Consider the following 11,534-nt stretch of genomic DNA (forward strand, 5'->3'; position numbering starts at 1 on the left):
AATCCTTAAACTGCACTGACATGATGAGATCATAAGATCATCACATTCCCTCTGGAATGCAACAGTCCTCGTGAGCTTCTCTCCTGAATAAATACTGTTTGTTGATGTTGCATGAGATGATAGGCTATCTGGATGTGCATCTGTAAACTTCCTCTCGGTTTGTACCTTTCAAATGGTTACTGATTCACTTCAGACGGTATTGCAGTTCGTCCCATCATCGCTTGAAAATCATTGACCAACGGTGCGAAAGGTCTCATACATCTTATCACTTCATTTGGCATGTTTGTGTCTATTTTTAAAATGTTTTTGCTAACGGTCAGCGAATGAATAACCAGACTCAGAAAGCGGAAGATTGTTCATTTGCACTGAAAGCAAGTTGCAACATCCAAATGGAATTGGGGGTAGGAATTCATTGCATTTCAAACTCAAAACCGACCGTGCTGGAGGTATTGAATTAATACACTGTGGGCATCCTCTTAAACATGCAGGGGCTTGCTTGGAAATCCTTTGTCTCGAGCCAGAATGAAATGTTCTGTGCTACGGTGTTGAAGAACAAGTAAAAAGCTTATCGCTAGAGAATTGAACTTCAACAAGATCCCAGCGGAAGGACTTTTTGTTAATTTCCCAGAGGGAAGGCGATCAGCTGAAACCTAATTGCTACTCATTTTCTCTCACTTTCACTTTATCCCTTGGATTAAAATCCTGCTGCTTTCAACTTACCTTCAGTCTGTTGGACAAGTACAGTTTCCTGATAGCAGTGTTCAGAAAGACTAAGGGCTCACAGCAAAATTTCCAACTTGGCTTTCTTTAACACAGTTGCATTAGAGAAATGCCGAGGCAGCTTTAAAAGTTAGTCTTTTAAAATAGGTTCTCATGTCTCCTCTTCTTTCTATTCAGCTTTCACCAACTATGACTGTATACACACACTCCGTGACCCGATGTGGAACTCCAGATCAGCCCTGTCCTAGAAATCCAGTTTGGATCGGCTGAAGCCTGGTTCTGCCTGAAACAAGCTGGGATGGAGAGGCAAAATGATAGCTTCCTGGCAGCAGGGCCACTGCAGTTTAATGGAAGGGCAAAAGGCAACATGGCAGGGAGGGCACCGCAGTGTGGACCCACCAATGGGAGCACAGGATTGGCTCCTCCTTGTAGGTAAGTGGCAGTGTGACCCCACTGCTATGAATCTAGCTTTGTGGCTCAAGCGGGATGAGCTGCTTCTGATCAGGAGCCCAGTGGGACAAAAGAAGCACACCATTGAAATATATTTATAGTATGGAGGAAGGAAGAAAAACAGTTTATCGAAAGCCTGGGTTTGGTATCAGATAGACTGGAAGCAGTTGAAGGGAGACTGTGTGCACATTTACCTATACCAGGATTAGCGAAAGTGTTCCCTGCTTCAGGATTCTAATTGCTTCTGCCATGTTCTGCTTATATATTTATAATCAAAACAGATATTATGAAGAGGCTATAAGCCCTTCTTATTCTGTCTCATCTGAAGGAAAAGTAAACTAATCCCCACTGTCACTGGAACTCTCTCTGCATGGAGAACTGGGGAGCGCTTAACTTTATAAATAAAAATTTAAAAAATTGAAGGCATCCTTCTGATCTCCTTATTCCCCTCCAAGCGTGTGACTTCAAATTTAGAACCTTAACGACCTGGGCATCTCTTGCTTTCAACCATCTGGACAACTTACGTCAGATGAGGAAATGCAGTGTGGGAGCTAAGGAAATCAGGAAGATCCCGTCTCTGCAGAACGAAAATCCCCTTGGATGATGCTAATTGCTACAAAGCAAGCCTGGCTTTTCCTCTTCCTTTCTTCTCCTTTGGAAGTTTCTGACATGTGCAACACTTCTGACAAGAACAACACTTAGCGCATCTGAAAGCCAATGAATTTCTTAAGAAAACATTAGGGTGGTTTAAGAAAGGCATCTGGATTGATTCCCGAAAGGAGGAGGCGCGGAAGAGTCACCATTTGCATTGCTAAGAGAAATGGAGTCTTGAGGTGTTTAAGCTATAAATGGAAAGGCACACCCTGAGAGCAAGATTAAAGAGCTTTTGGGAAAATCCATTACTCTCATAATTCTAGTTGAAAGGAGACAAATCCAGAGGCCATTAACAATGCATGCAAAGGCTGCATGCACACACCAGGCATAAAGCACCTTGAAAACACATGACTTCCCTCTAAAACATCCTGGGAACTGCAGTTTTTAGGGCTGCTGAGAACTGGAGTTCTGAAAGGGCTAAACTACAATTTCCAGGATTCTTTGAGGGAAGCCATGTGCTCCAAATGTATGGCGTTTATGCAGCCAAGGTGTTGGTTATTTTCTAATGAGCTGATGCTACACACAAACACAAGAACTGAAGGAAGGAAGAAGACTGGACCATAGCTGTCAACCATCCCTTATTTGGCGGGAAAGTCCCTTATCCCAGCTCTGTGTCCCACTGCTGTCCCTTATTGATGATGTCCCTTAAATTTCCCGGGTTTCAAAGGAAGCAGCTCCTCTCCCTCCCTCCCTGCCAGCCAGGGAGGAGGGAGGCTCCAACTGTGTTGCTTGGCTGCGTTGCTCACCCAATAAGGAGTCTAAGAATGACTGGGGGGTGGAGCTTGCATGCCTTGTGCCGATCAAATCGGCCGCGTTGCCTGGGGACTCGCCTTTGCTCAGCGCTTCCCAGCGGAGAGGTGACGGTGATTTTCCTTGCTGCATCCCCTTTGCTGGGTTGCTGCGCTGTGGGAATCACCGCTTGAGGCTTCGTTTGGCTGCTGGCTGGGCTTTCTGCCTTTGGCTCGGAGGGGCTCAGAAGCTGAACATACCTGTGCTTGGAAAATCCCTTATTTTGGCTGCAGATCCCTTATTTTTGAGGCTGCTGGTCCCTTATTTTCAAATCTGTAAGTTGACAGCTATGGACTGGACCAATGCCTGCTGTTTTGCTGTCCAAGGCAAACTGTGTCTTAATATGCGTTCCCACTTTCTCGTTCAGCTCTATGTGCTTTTCAAGGCTCAGATTAATTCTGCTGCGTCCGACTTTTACCCCTGTGCAAAATAAACCAGTTGCGGCAGAATGGAAAATACCAGAGGAAAGTGCAAATCAATATTGTAACAGACTGAGACATGTTCATACATCACTACAGAGACCCAGAGAAGCACTGCCTAGCAGTGGGTGGGATGTCAAATGGTGACTTCATAAGTCCACACATTTTCTTATTTTCATTGCTGGTGTCTGCTGGCGTATCTGTGCCCAAGGTGGTTGGTGGAGAGCAGAACGTTCTTGCTCATATCTCTTGGGATGCAGGAGATATTCCCCCCTCCCCACAGATGAGTGTTCTCTGTGTACCTCTTCTGGAAGTTCAAGCTGTGACTCACTCTTCAAAAGGCTAGCATAGGGCAGATCCACACCATACATTTACAGCAAATTCAGCACACATTTAAAGCATACAGATTTCCCCCAAGACCCCTGGCAGCTGTGGTTTGTTAAGGGTGCCGCTTTGTGTGGGGGGGACTACAGTTCCCGGGACTCTTTGAGGGAAGTCATGTGCTTTAAATATGCATTGGATATACTTTAAATGTGTAGCGTGGATCTGCTGATAGCTGAAGCAGAAGTTGCTGGCATCGGCTGCCTCTCACCCTCTCTGAGTTATTGGCTTCTTCTGCCCCTTTTGCCAGTTTCATCAAGCACACTCTGTTTTGCAAATCCTTCCTGAGATTAAAAAAAAACCCAAACAAACCCCCGAAGTGCATGCCTCTGGTCTTGTTGACATCAGATTTCTAAAAGCCAGCTGTGTGGTTGCCATTGTTTGGTTTCAATGCTTTTTATAAAGTGCATAGAAACTAATTTCCTCTTTGCCTGGGTTGAAGGATATACCAAGTGACAAGGCTTCCCTCCTCTTCCCCTCCCCTCCCACAAACCGCACAGATCTCTGTGTTCTGCTAGATGACCTGATAAATAGCCTCCTATCTGTGTGTGAAAGGAAGAGAAGCAGGAATTCCGCTAGGAAGGCAGACAATAATCTTAGCCATCCCAATGCTGGGTCTGGGCAGATGTTGCTGGCACAGATCTGCAGATGCGCCTCTTGGGGCTGGGATGTGTAACACACATAAATGAAAGACTTTGCTTGTATTTTGGCTCTTTGTTAAATCAAACATTGATCTGGCTTTTTATTTTTTTAAAATAACCTTGTACACAAACATAAAGAGAGTCCTGAACATGCCAAGTGGTGGCATTTCCAAATGGGTGTTTATTGGGGGATGGGTGCTTTTGTGCATGTAATTTTTTTTGCACAAACCACCTAAGAAAGTCCAAAAGGGTAAAGGACATCTGGAGGGTTAAGTCCAGTCAAAGGCGACTATGGGGTTGCGACGCTCATCTCACTGAGGGAGCCAGCGTTTGTCCACAGACATATGGCCAGCATGACTAAACTGCTTCTGGTGCAACGGAACACCGTGACGGAAACCAGAGCTCATGGAAATGCCATTTACCTTCCTGCCACAGCGGTACCTATTTATCTACTTGCACTGGTGTGATTTTGAACTGCTAGGTTGGCAGGAGCAGGAACAGAGCAATGGGAGCTCACCCCCTCGTGCAGATTCGAACCACCAACCTTCTGATCAGCAAGACCAAGGTGCTCAGTGGTTTAGACCATAGTGTCCCCTACCAACTACCTGACATCATGGGCACCAAAATGCCAGCACTCCCCCACCTCCATTTAATCTGGATTTGCCCTGTCAAGGGGAATGATGTGATCTGATGTTTAAAAATGCCCCTCTCATCAGTGACCGCTTTTTATGACAACTGAATGAACTGTGTACAGTACCACTGAGAAGTCTCCCCTCCATGTCACTGCTGAATGGACCACCGTAAATGATGCCTCTCAAAAGTGTACATTTGGGGAAGGATTTTGCATTCCTGGGATAAATTGGGCTGGAGGTTGTGGATGCCTTCCTTTAAATCCTGCATTAAAAACCAGCTTTTTCCATGATGCATTTGGCGTAGTGTCTTAGAACCTCTTTATAGACATTCTATTATCAGTGCAGTTGCTGTTCTTCTCAGTCTTTGCTCCCACACCAGCAACAGAAGACTTCTGCCCACATGGGTTGCTGTGACGACGAGGTCCACAATCACAGTGGCGATGTACCTCCCACTGGGCCAAGTGCTGCCTGTGTGGAAACACTTTTGATTCATCAGTAGCATAAGCTTGCTCCAAGAACAGAATGGAAACGGCAGACATGCAATCTGAGATGCCAGAAGGAAATAAGCAGCAGGTTGTCCCATCATATGATGGCCATCCAGCCTCTGCTTAAAAACCTCCAAAGAAGGAGAGTCCACAACCTCCTAAGGGAGACCGTTCCAAACATGGTTTTTGGAGGTGTGAAAGCCACCACAGAAAAGGTCCCTTCTTCTGTTGCCACCCTTAGGACCTCTCATGGAAGAGGCAAGCGAAGAAGGTCCTCAGATGATGATCTCAGGGTCTGGGTCAGTTCATATGGGGGAGGCAGTCCTTGAGTTATTGCAGTCTTGAGCTGTTTAAGGCATTATAGGTCAAAACCAGTACTTTGAATTGGGCACAGAAACTAATTGGCAGCCAGTGCAGTTGGGCCAGGATCGGTGTAATATGCCCAAACTGTCTTGTCCTGATGAGAAACCTAGTCACCAAATTCTGCACCAGCTACAGTTTCTGGGCTGTCTACAGAGGCAGCCCTACATATAACACATTGCAGTAATCTAACCTAGTACAATCTGGCAACCCATGCCATTACCTCCATCACCCCTTGCAGGCTATATATCTTGCAAAATATACTCTATGCTAGCTTTCTCTTTCAATCAAAATATACTCTGTGCTAGCTTTCTCTTTCAATCAAAACATGCTTTATCCACACGTTATGCTAATCATGAATAGGGAACCTGTGACCCACCAGATAGACTACAACTCCCATCACCCCTGACCACTGGACACAGTGGCTGGAAGGGACTGATGGGAGTTGAGTCCAACAACATCTGGAGGGACACAGGTTCCTCAGGCTTGCTCAAAATCAAAATCCTTTCCAATGGGACCATATAGGAAGACCGTAGCTTGGGAAGATATTAGCCCCACTATAAATGTGCAAACAGGAAATAAAGACTTTGTTTCAAACCTATTAGAACCTGGGAGGTGGAGGTCTTGGCACTGTTTGGAGGTAGGGAGTGGGAACTATGGTGCTAGACATAGCCTGAAAATATTCTGTTCAGATTATTATTATTATTATTATTATTATTATTATTATTATTATTATTTCTCTAGGCATTAAACTTACTGCCTGGGTGGGCAGTCTGTTAAGTGAGTAATAAACGTGCTACCGAGTATCATATGGCGCAAAAGAGACTCTAGGATAGGATATTGCAGTTTCCATGATAGAACAGCTGTAGGCAAAGCACTGAGTCTCCAAAGAAATAGTTTAAGCAAATGAAAGAAATCAGCAGAGATACCAGCAAAAGCTTTACAGTTAATGAGTCTAAACAAACAAATTCACTTGCATGTGTAATTTGATGTGAATATTCTTCTGAACTGTATAGGTCTTCAGTGATTTTGACAAGATGAGAAGCCAAGCTTGGAAATCAAACTGGGGAGTAGGAGAAAGAAATTATCCACAGTATGGGTTTATATAAATTTCACAACACTATTTGCTGCGTGGGATCTCCTGGGGAACAGAATATTATTTATATTTATATAGAATCATCAAACTGTAGAGCTGGAAGGGACCCCGGTGCCATCTAGAAGAAGAAGAAGAGAAGAGTTTGGATTTGATATCCCACTTTATCACTACCCTAAGGAGTCTCAAAGCAGCTAACATTCTCCTTTCCCTTCCTCCCCCACAACAAACACTCTGTGAGGTGAGTGGGGCTGAGAGACTTCAGAGAAGTGTGACTGGCCCAAGGTCACCCAGCAGCTGCATGTGGAGGAGCGGAGACGTGAACCCGGTTCCCCAGATTACAAGACTACCACTCTTAACCACTACACCACACTGGCTCTCAATCTAGTCCAACCATCTGCAATGCAGGAATCTCAGCTAAAGCATCCAAGAGAGGTGGCCACCCAAACACTTCTTAAAAACCTCATAGGAGGGAGAGTCCACCATCTTCTGAGGGAGTCAGCTCTGCTGTTTAACTGCTCTTACCATATACAATCTATCTATAGTAATTGCACAGAAGGTTGGAAGTACGGTTGCATGTACACACACCCATACACATGCTCACAATCAGTTGTGGAATGGACCCAAAGGCTGCTAAATATTGTAAACATGCCTGACCACCAATCCACACATTTGCTCTCAGTCCAGTGCCAATCTCTTGTTTCATTTTGTCCTGGGAATATGCACTCTTCCTTCAGCTCGCTCCACCCTGCTGGCAACACTCCTAGACATTCATGCATTGAAGCTCTGAAGGGGGTGGGGGTGGCAATGTCGTTAAAAAACCCACACACAGAGTCAGGGATGTGTTAACCCATCCAGCTGCTGCAGAACTACAGTTCCCACTGCCCCCTGATCATTGCTCATGCTAGCTAGGGCTCATGGGAATTGGAGTCCAACAGCATTCAGAGATGACCCATTCTTTTTAAAATGGCTAAATTCAGTGCTTTTTCTCTAGAAAAATAGAGAAAGTTGTTACAGTAAGTTGCTGGGCAACTTGGGGGCAGCCCTGAACAGATGCTCGTTTAACAACAGCTGCGTTCACCACCCACAGAGATGCTAAAAGCTACGGCAAGATGTCTCTCCAGCTGCTTTAAGGGTCCCCTCTGGTGCTGGTGCAGGACAAATGCTCCCCTGCCTTCCTCGTTCTCTTAGATTCAGGTGGAAGGCTAGGGTAGCTCAGAAGGGCCCCCATGCAAACGTGTGCGTGTGCAATGGTAGAGACCAGGCTGGAAAGCTTAAAGCCTGCCGCCACTATGCAGGAGATGGATTGAAGAAATGGAAATATGAATTGGCCCCACCCCGTAACTTGACCAACCAGCGCTAGGAGCGGCTAGGAGCTAGGCAGAAACAGAGATCTAAAAAGAAGTGTAGACTTGCATATGCTGGCCAGCTTCTATTTTGACTTGAAATGTTTGTTTTGACTTCTCAGAAGTAAGTACAGTGGTGCCCTGCAAGACGAATGCCTCGCAAGACGGAAAACTCACTAGACGAAAGAGTTTTCCGTTTTGGAGGTGCTTCGCAAAACGAATTTCCTATGGGCTTGTTTCGCAAGACGACAATGTCTTGCGAGTTCCTGCTGGGTTTTTTTCCTTCCCCCCCTTTTTTCTAAGCCGCTAAGCCGCTTATCAGCTGATCCGATCAGCAGATAAGCCGCTAAAAGCTGCTAAAAGCCGCTAAAAGCCGCTAAAAGCGCTAATCCGCTAATCCGTCAATGGGCTTGCTTCGCAAGACAAAAAAACCGCTAGGCGAAGAGAATCACAGAACGGATTCTTTTCGTCTTGCGAGGCACCACTGTACAGTCATACCTCGGATTACAGACACTTCAGGTTGCATCTTTTCGTGTTGTGGACCGGCGAAACCTGGAAGTACCAGAACGGGTTACTTCCGGGTTTCAGTGGTCACGCATTCACAAAAGCATCCCGCATGGATCACGTTCAAAACCCGAGAGTCCACTGTAAAGGCAAAAAGCGGGTGGGGGAGAGCCTGCAATGGTATCCACCTGAGAGGTGCCAGAACTGCACTCTGGTGCGCTGGGGGTGGGGAAAAGCACTGGCTAAATTGTATGGTAAGCAAAGTGTCTTTGGGTGTATCATACGGAAGGATTAACGGGGGGTGGGGAAGCTATGCTCATCAAGTTACTAGGTGGAGGGAAAGTGCAAGATTTTTTGCTCATTCTGTAGGGGGTAAAACAGAGGTCACCTTAGCACACTTGTTAAGTGAAAGTGTGAGTGTGAATGATGAGAGGAAGCGGTTATGATACCCAGGCAACTGCACAAATGAAAGCTTAGCTAAGTTACAGCAGAGAGGCCAAAGTGATCAGGAAACAGACTTCAAGAATGACGCAGAGGAAACTTGGTGGAGTTGCTTCACATATCACTCAGCAAAGGGCCACAGAAGCCGCATGGGATGCTGTTGGTAGGCCTCTCTCTTTTACAACTTTTTTACTAGCATGTTGCACAGAGAAGGTCTGCTTCATCTCTCTGAAGTGCACCTTGGCAGATGAGGAGGCGAAGGGAGTTTCGCTGCAAAGCCGATGGATTTTCAGATAATTAACTGTCCACTCTTTACAGTACTCAGCGAAGAAGCTTGTCAGTATGAAACTATTGTGGGAGAGCACTGGAGGACATGACACAGGGCAGCAATGATGTCTGTAAAAATATCTTAGAGGAGAACATGGAAGGCCCTGTAATAAAATGCTGCTTGGGTGCAAGGCATGCTGGGAGGGGAACCTTTGAAATCACAAATTGGGTTGGTTGCTCCCCAGCCTGGTCTGCACCTTCAATGGCCGCCCCCCACTGGCAAAGAGGCTGTGTGGAGTGAGAAAACCTCCCCACATGAGAAGGGATGGTTGCACAGCATGGGTGGTGCTATGGTCTAAACCACTGAGCCTCTTGGGCTTGCCGATCAGAAGGTTGACGATTTGAAACCTGGTGACTGAGTGAGCTCCCATTGCTCTGTCTCAGCCCCTGCCAACCTAGCAGTTTGAAAGCATCCAAGTGCAAGTAGATAAATAGGTGCCGCTGTGATGGGAAGGTAAACGGCATTTCTGTGCGCTCTGGTTTCCGTCACGGTGTTCCATAGCAGCAGAAGCGGTTTAGTCATGCTGGCCACATGATCCAGAAAGCTGTCTGTGGACAAACGCTGGCTCCCTCGGCCTGAAAAGCGAGATGAGTGCCGCACCCCATAGTTGCCTTTGACTGGTCTTAACCATCCAGGGGTCCTTTACCCTTTACCTTAACAATATACAGTGGTACCTTGGGTTAAGAACTTAATTTGTTCTGGAGGTCCGTTCTTAACCTGAAACTGTTCTTTACCTGAAGCACCACTTTAGCTAATGGGGCCTCCTGCTGCCACTGTGCCACCTGCACGATTTTTGTTCTCATCCTGAAGCAAAGTTCTTAACCCGAGGTAATATTTCTGGGTTAGCGGAGTCTGTAACCTGAAGCGTATGTAACCTGAAGCATATGTAACCTGAGGTACCACTGTACTTTTCCTTCTCTCCTTACAGCCATGTCACTGCATAAATTTCCTTTTCCTTTTGGGAATGTGTATGTGTGCCCCTTACATTTTAAAAAAATCTAACACTGTGTACCACTGTGACTGAACCCTGGAAGGGAATGACAGCTAGTTCAGTTCTTTAAAACTCTGTTTCCAAATACGCTTTAGAGAGATACTCGCTGTACATTGTTCCATTGAGCCAGCAAATAAAGCTCTAATAGTTCTCAGCTGCAAGGCAAACCAGCAATTCCAGACACTCAAGCCGAGCTCTTAAGAGTCAAAACGTTCGCTCCTTTCTACCTCGTGGCAGATAAATAAATGTTCTCCAGGCTAAATGAATCCCCGCTGACATCTGGGAGGTGTTGCAGATTTTCAGAGGAGAGCGGCAGCCGTCCTGCTTTTGAGGATGTGCTGGTTCTTCAGCACTACAAATTTGCCATCGTCGGTACAGCCAGCCTTAATGAAGAAGCACCGCTGAGATCTGCTTCTCCAGCTTTTTGATGTTGTTCTCAGTGCAAGGCCTAGCCAACTCATTGTGCAACTGGCGGGAGATCAGGCTCCACAAGCAGTGACCACTGTTCCCTCTTTTGCCCATGCCAATAATTTACTCCTGGTTCAAACTCATGAACTCCAAATAACATTTCTGATAAGGAAGACGCTTTTGAAATTAAGCTTACAAAATATCAAATGTTTCCTGATTCTTCCTGATTTATATTTTACCCTGTAAGAAGAACGGTTGTTGTTTTTTAAAATGAACCTTTTTTTATATAAAAAAAAGTTCTATATGAGTTCACAATTGGACTTAAAAATCTCTTGACAGGGAATGGATGTTTTTAATTTTCAATAGCTCTTCACTGATATTACAACATATGCTATTACAGTGGTATCTCAGTTTTTGAACATCTCCATTGACGAACATTTTGGTTTTTGAATGCCATAAATGTTTTGGTTTTCAAAAGCGCCTCGGATGTCGAACCAGAAACTTGTCTTCCGTATGGAGTTTTCTGTTTTGAGGCTTCTGTACTGATTTTTCAGTGTTCGAACGTTTCAAACTCCAACGGTCTTCCGGAACAGATTATGTTCAAAAACCAAGGTACCACTGTACATTGCATCTGTGCTTCAGCACAGGGATGGATAAATCTGTCCATGTTGGTTTCTTTCGGTTTCCTATTTTTCCAGTCTTAAGTTTATTTCTCCATACTTCTACATCATTTTGCATTTTTTTTATTAAAAAAAGTCAATGTGAAAATTCACCAGCAGTTTAATGTGCATCTCTCCTAAGACACACATTTTTGTATGCAATTTTGCCTAAATATACACTTTTTGCTAGCAATTCCCCTGTTAGAATGCATTATTGTATGTTGTTGTTACTA

General features: G+C 45.2%; 1 long non-coding RNA gene across 1 annotated transcript; it reads left to right on the plus strand.

The window, feature by feature from the left end:
* Nucleotides 1-229: 229 nt before the first annotated feature.
* Nucleotides 230-1,596, plus strand: LOC308597417. Its single transcript, XR_014012961.1, has 2 exons — nt 230-401; nt 898-1,596. It is a non-coding gene; the product is annotated as an uncharacterized lncRNA (long non-coding RNA).
* Nucleotides 1,597-11,534: the final 9,938 nt, after the last annotated feature.

Source organism: Podarcis bocagei, assembly GCF_964188305.1.
Source record: "Podarcis bocagei genome assembly, chromosome: 11".
Lineage (NCBI taxonomy): Eukaryota > Metazoa > Chordata > Lepidosauria > Squamata > Lacertidae > Podarcis > Podarcis bocagei.